Source organism: Elephantulus edwardii, unplaced genomic scaffold, assembly GCF_000299155.1.
Source record: "Elephantulus edwardii isolate Elephantulus edwardi_28Jun2011 unplaced genomic scaffold, EleEdw1.0 scaffold00478, whole genome shotgun sequence".
NCBI lineage: Eukaryota > Metazoa > Chordata > Mammalia > Macroscelidea > Macroscelididae > Elephantulus > Elephantulus edwardii.
Window position 1 is genome coordinate 403911 of NW_006400228.1, and position 7009 is coordinate 410919.

The following is a 7009-nucleotide window of genomic DNA, read 5'->3' on the forward strand; positions in this document are numbered from 1 at the left end:
ATTCATGGTTCTCACATTCCATGTCCCAATCACCAGTGTCTGCTTACAACTGTTCCTCTTCCTTTGTATTTCCATACTTGAAAACTCAACCTCCTTTGCCATTTCAGTTATCTAAATGTGTTCTGTTATCTAAATGTGTTCTGTTGTACATAGGGTTTTCAGAGGCCTGCTATTTCAGAAGTGGATGGCCAATCCTTCTTCCTAGTCTGTCTTAAAATCTGAACATTCTTCTCTAAATCGGAACATTCACATTCACGTGTCTGTATAGCTATATACATTTATTTATATATTATTGTCTTCTAAATAGTATAGCATGGGTCTGTCCATTTGCTGTACAGAGGTAACTCGTGGTTGCTGTGAAGCCAAACACTGACACTGATGCGTCAAATGCGATCATGGTCACCCATGGTAGACAGTGTTTGGTGGAGCTCCCCTATTAAAACAAGCCTGGAAGCAGGAGTGGCATCCACTTCCAAAACAGCTTGCCTCCAGAAACTCTATGAACGTGGAGAAACGATGAAAGTTATACAAGTGTTCAGGTCTTTCGTTCATAGGGTCACTGTGAGTCATCTACGACCAGATGGCACCTAACAACAACAACAACCAATCCCAAAACTCATGGTCCTTGAGTCATCTCCCCTCCCCCTTGAGATGTCTTAATGGGAGCCACTTATGCATGTTTATTCCATATGGTAACTGGTCAATTCGAACCATCAATCTTTTCGTTAGCAGTTTAACAGCTCAATATGTAATGCATGTCAGGAACGGGAGGAATAAATGATAACATTTCATCTCACAGTCTTCGGGCATGTCGCTCAGAGAGACTATTCCTTGAGAGGGACATCATGCTTGGAAAGGTGGAGAGTCAGCGAAAGAGAGGCAGCCCCTCACCCAGGTGGAGTGGCACAGTGACTGCAGCAATGGGCTCACGTGTGACAGAGATGGTGAGGGTGCACAGAGCAGGACAGGGTGCAGAGGCTGGTTTATAAGGTTGCTGTGAGTCAGGCTTGACTCTAAAGCACCAGCTGCCATCGAAAGAGAGAGAGAGAGAAAGGGAGAGAGAGAAAGAGAGAGAGAGAGAGAAGTCCGAGGAAATAACGAGAGAGAGAGAGAAGCCCGAGGAAATAACTCACTGGCAGAGGCTGACAAGTCTCCAGTCTGTCGTGGGTCACAAATTGTCACCGCAGGCTTCTCCTGAGTCCGGGAGCTGCAGGGACTGAAGAATCCAAGACGGGCAGGTGAGACACGCTGCTGGCTCAGCTACAGAGGCAATCACATCTGAAATTGACCAAACGGACTATCAGAACGCATTGACAATAACTGGCCATTGGAATGAAAAGGATGTTAACAAAGCAAATGTGGTGTCCATTGATAAAAAGCCAGGCCAGAGATCACATGACGGAATTTTGTACAACAAAAATGTATTCGTTGCAAATATTTTAAAAAAACAAAAAGAACCACATGAATGGCGATTATACACGTGAACCTCACCAGGTGATCAAATTGACAATGTCTGTTGAGAGGGACAGTAGCTAAGCTCAATACCATCAGTCATAAAAAGCCAGTGACTAATTGCCCCTATGCAAGTTCAAGCTGAAACTGGAGAAGATGAAACCACATGCCCACATCAGCCCCAGGGACCTGAGTACATCTCAGCTAAATCCTTTATGTGTTTAGTATGTACAGCTGGAGGATACATTTATGTGCTGGGCATGAAACAGCCAAAGATCAGATGAGCTGGGAGATGGCATCAAGGACACCCTCCCGAAAGAAAGCAAAAGGCCGTTCTTAAGTCAGGAGAGGGGAGGAAACCCCAGGATGTCAGTATGGACTGAAACTTCCTGTAGAAGTTAAAGAGAAGGGATTAAATGACAAAGAGAACTAAATACAAGATTTCAAAAGGCAGCTCGAGAAGACAAAGCAAAGTGTTATCAAGACTTAGAGCTTGAATATCACATGAAAGACCCAAAGAACAAATTCAAGCAGGCAGCAGCAACACTAAAGGATTCCACTAGATAGTAAACGGCACCCAAGTCTCAGTTCCTAGTCATCGTCACTCTCCATTCGGTTTCTGATGGTATCGAGCTCAATGATAACAGACAACCCATTGTTAGCTCTAGGAGCAACATGACTGGTGGATTTGAACCACAGACCTTTCCGCTAACACCCTGATATGTCATGTACTCTGGCTCAGAAAGCATGGAAAGATTAAAAGAATGTTGTTATGTGACGTCAAGTCGCCTGTGACTTACAGTCAAAACAGATTCCCTGAGAAAAAAAGAACTGAGACACAAATGGACATTTGTTCACCTACATCCATAACAGGTTTTTGCTTTCTTAATATTGAGATGTAATCCATATTGAAGGCTGTGGTTCATTTGTTTCTTCTTCTGCAGTAAAGAGCTTCAAGTCTTCATTTTCTGCAGCAAGCTTATGTTATCTGCAAAACACACTTTGTTGCTAAATGTTCATTCAATCCTGATGCCACATTCTTCTTCAAATAGTGCAGTTTTTTTAATGATTGGCTCAACGTCCAGATTGAATAAGTGTGGAGAAATTATACAACCCCAATGCACACACTTTTCCTGATTTTAAACCTTTGAAACCTTATTCTGTTTGGACAAGTGCTTCTAAGTCTGTGAACAGGTTTCACAAGATCATAATTAAGTGATCTGATATGCCCCTTCTCAGTGGTAGCCACAATCTGTTCTAATCCACACACTGAAGGACCTTCACATTGTCCATAAAACACAAGGAAGCATCTTTCCGGTATTCCCTTTTCAGCCCCAATCCATCTGACATCAGCAATATCTTTGTGCCACAGTCTCTTCTAATACAGCTTGAATTTCTGACAGTTCCCTGTCTCTGTACTGCTTCAGCCATCCTTAATGATCTTCAGTAAAATTGTACTTGCAAGTGATAGTGATGATGTTGTTTGGTGATCTCCACAGTCTTTGGACCACCCTTCTTGGGAATGGGAACAAACACAGACGTCTCCCCGTCTGTTGGCCAGACAGCTGTCTTATGTATGTGTCGGGAGACACTGCTGACTACATCCGGGATTGCATCTGTTTCCCAAAACGCCCCTGCTGCTGTTCTGCCCATTCCTGGGGCTTTTTTTTTTACAAGTCTCTTTATTGCAACTTCTTCCTTCAGTATTATTGGTTCTTGATCATATGGGCCTTCCTGAAATGATTCAGCGCTGACAATTTAGTTTTGGTATATTGATTCCGAGCGTTCCTTCCGTCTTCTTTTGATGCACCTGATATCATACAGGATTTTGCCTGTAGAACCAATTCAATATTGCAAATCAAGTCTGGGATTTGTTCTTCAGCTTTCTGCTTCAGAAATGTCACGTGAGTTCTTCCAGTTTTGAGTTTCTAACTCCAGGCCCTTTCACTGTAACACTCTGTGTCGTTTTCCTGAGCTGCTCTTTGATATCTTGTGTTCAGTACTCTGACCTCAGCATTCCTTTTCCTTGCTCTTCTTTTTGTTACAACACACGTTTTAGAGTCGCTTCTGAGGTTCATCATGGTCTTTTCTTTCTTCCTTGTTTTTGTAACGACCTTATGCTTTCTTCATGGAAAGCTGCAGTGAAGAAATCACCAGACGTATTGCATCGAGGAAATCTGCTGTCGAGAACCTCTCCTAAGTTCTAAAGAGCAAGGATGCCAGTTTAAAGACTAAGGTGCACCGGGTGCAAGTCATGTTCTTTTCAATTGCATCTGAGAGTTAAATAATGAATAAGAAAGTTGGGAGGTGAATCCATGCCTTTGAATTGTGGTGTTGGCCAAGAGTATTGACTATACCTTGAACTGTCACGAGAACCAATAAATCTCTCTAGAAGGAAGTCTGCAATGAGAGGCAAGCATGTTTACCTTACTTTAGGCAGGTTTTCAGGAGGAAGTAGCCCTTGATATGAGACACTCCTGGGGAAGGTGGAGGGTCAATGAGAGAGAGAGGGGAAGACTCTCAACGAGAACTGACTACCACAATGACTTGAGCAGGACAGAGAGCATGCGCCTGGTGCAGGACAGGGCATGGTTTGTTCAGAGGTCACTGGGAGTCATAGTCCATGCCATGCCACCTAACAACAAGCTTTTTAGCACTGCTATCCTTCAAATTGTAAACCCAGGTATCTAGAGTGGTGTCGTGGGGGTATGCAGTTGGGCTGCGGACTGGCAGGTGGGCAGCTCCAATCCACCACTGGTCGGAGGGAGAAGGAGGCAGAGTCTGCTTCTGTTACGATTTACAGCCTCAGAAACCCAGTGGAGAGTCATGGCGTGTCAGAACAGATTCTCATAGCAGTGACTAAACCCAGTGACTTCAGAGAGCTCTACGGAGCAGATCAGACAAGAAACACGGGAGGACAAAGGAGAAAAGATGGATGCAGGGAGGAGATCACCAAGGAACTTGGAAAAGAGACGTCAAGAGACAAGATTTCCTCCCCGCTCAGAGAAGACAGAAAGCATTGCCCTAATAGTAAAGTGAATGTCAATCTCCCAAACTGGGAGGAAAGAGATTGTGCCCGTTACAGCGATGATAATTCACAGAGACGGTGCAACCTGCGTCCACTCAGGGCGACGTCCACTACTCAATCATTTCACTTTCTTTTCCCCATTTCCCCCCCTTGTTGTAATGTTATTTTGGGGTTTGTTTGTTTGTTTTCCAGAAATTTTACAGAGACTTTGAATTTCCATTCATTCACTGTTACACCCTTTCCTCCCTGCCCACCCCTCCCAGCCCTCCCAGTCTGCTTTTCTCTTTGAAAAGTAAAAATCATTTCACTTTTTGACAAAATTTCAGAAAGCAAACAATCTGTGTACTCTGCTGGGAATCATTTCTAGCTTGATTGTAGTGGCATTTCCCCCATTTGTTTCAGATGATGGTGATGATTCCTTTTTCCCTCTTGCTCTGGGCTTATCATAGTTTTCCATTCCAAGAGTGGACGTGCCACTTCCTTTTAAAGACTATTTGTTTGCAAAGGGAGTTGATGTCCATAAAAGCTTCAAAGGAGAAAGATGGGTAGGAGCAGACTGTGTCTCCTCCTCTGTCTCTCATCATCAACCAGCGGATTCAAACCCCCAGCCTTTTGCTCAGCCGACCAATGCTGTACCCACAACGCCACCAAGGCTTCTCCAAAAACGTGAACCATAAACCGGAGGCGTTGGCAAGGATCACTCTGTTGTTGGCTTCCACCAGGGCCTTGTGGTGAGAGGTAGCAATCACAACATAGATTACAGAGCCACCGGGAAGATGGCACATAGTGGGGTGACGTGTACCTGGGCACAGCAGCCCTAAGCCCTGCTCTCTCCTGGGCCCACCTTCTGGTCTCTGACGCACCACGGTAGTCAAATAAATCAGAGAAGAAAACACTGTGTCTTCAGGATCGCAGAAGGACTGTTCCCAAGGAAGTCCCACGTGCGTGAGATACCAGCCGAAGGCAAGCCTCCTGATGGGCACGGAATTCACTCTGTGTGTTGAGGAGTGTAAGACTTTCCTGCAGAATTAAAGAGATGCTTTAGTTTCTCAGTTAGTGGCTCAGAGCTGAACCACTGGGCTTAACTGGGGCCCCTGAACCCCCTGAAGCCAAAAATAACAGCAAATGTGCTGTCCTGTCCTCTACGATGACTCACAGAAACCCACCATCACACTGTGGTAGGTGCTTTTAGATACATTAGCTATGCCACGCCACGTCACGCAGAGGACAGCTATCCGTGCTCCTCGTCCCAACTCTGAGCTGTTTGTTTTCTTATTTTAAAACTGTATAGACAATTAACTGCTTAAAGTGAGTGTTAAATGATCAGAAAGTGTAGATTACATGTGTTTGAGCTAAGTGTAGATTTTTCTTCTGCTGCTAACCTGTAACTAAAAAAAAAGACTAGAATGTTCTCTCTCTCTATATCTATCTATCTATCTATATCTATATATCTGTCTATCTGTCTATCTATCTATCTATCTATTTATTTATTTCATTTCAGGGGATTGTTCAATGACTCAAATCAGTAACTTGTTTTTTACAAGGTGCTGTAATGTTGGTAACCATATTGCAGTACACCTCAAAGAGATGGGTCAGATTTTGTTTTGAAAATATTTTCCGTTTTTCCTCTTTTGACTTTTATATCCGTTTTTTCACTCATACCTGCCATCCCTACAGAAGATGTTCTAGATTATGACATGGGCAATTTTCCGAAGGGACTTTTGCTTGAAATGCAAAGCATTGAAAGAGATTTGTCCTCTTCTCCCCCTCTTTCCCTCTTTTCCCCTCTCCCTTCTCTCGCCCTCTCTCTCTCACCCCTCCCTCTCTCCCTCCCTCCCCTCTCTTTCTCTCTCCCCCCTCTCTCTTCCTCTCCTCTCCTCCCCTCCCCTTCCCTCCCCTCCCCTCTTGTCTCCTCCTTTCCCTCTCTTCTCTCCTTTCTCCCCCATTCTCTTTCTCTCTCCCACCTCTCCCTCTCTCTCCTTCTTTCTCTCCCTCTCCTCCACACAAATCTGTTCCATGGACATTTTTTTTACTTTTGTAACGGTCATGCACCCGACTCCTCCAGCCCCCCACAGACAAGGGTAGATAGTCTTGTGTGCCAACCAGTTGGTTCAGGGTCGCAGCACTTTGGTGACAGGGTTGAACTGCCTGCAGGCTTTCCAAACTTGTCCTCCTTCCGGAAGCTGACAACCACTTCTTTTTTCCTTCCTGTCTACAGGCTGGTGGGCTTGAACTACAGACCTTCTGAGTTAAGAGTTGCTGGAGGCAGGGAAGAGAACAGTCACCACGGCTCAGGAAGGAGCCCTTGGCCTGCGGGGCACCAGCTGAGAGCAGTCGACTCTTTTCCCAGGTGGAGGCACTCTGGCCTCGCCTGTGGAAGGGCTGCCCTTGAAAATCTCCCCTTCATCAGAGGCACGTCTCTGATTTGTAATATTTTAAAGTCGTGGAGCCACAGTGTAGGAGAGATCCCTGTCCAAGGTTGTCACGTCCAGGCTGCAGCTCTGACCTCAGGTCCAAGGCTGTCATGTC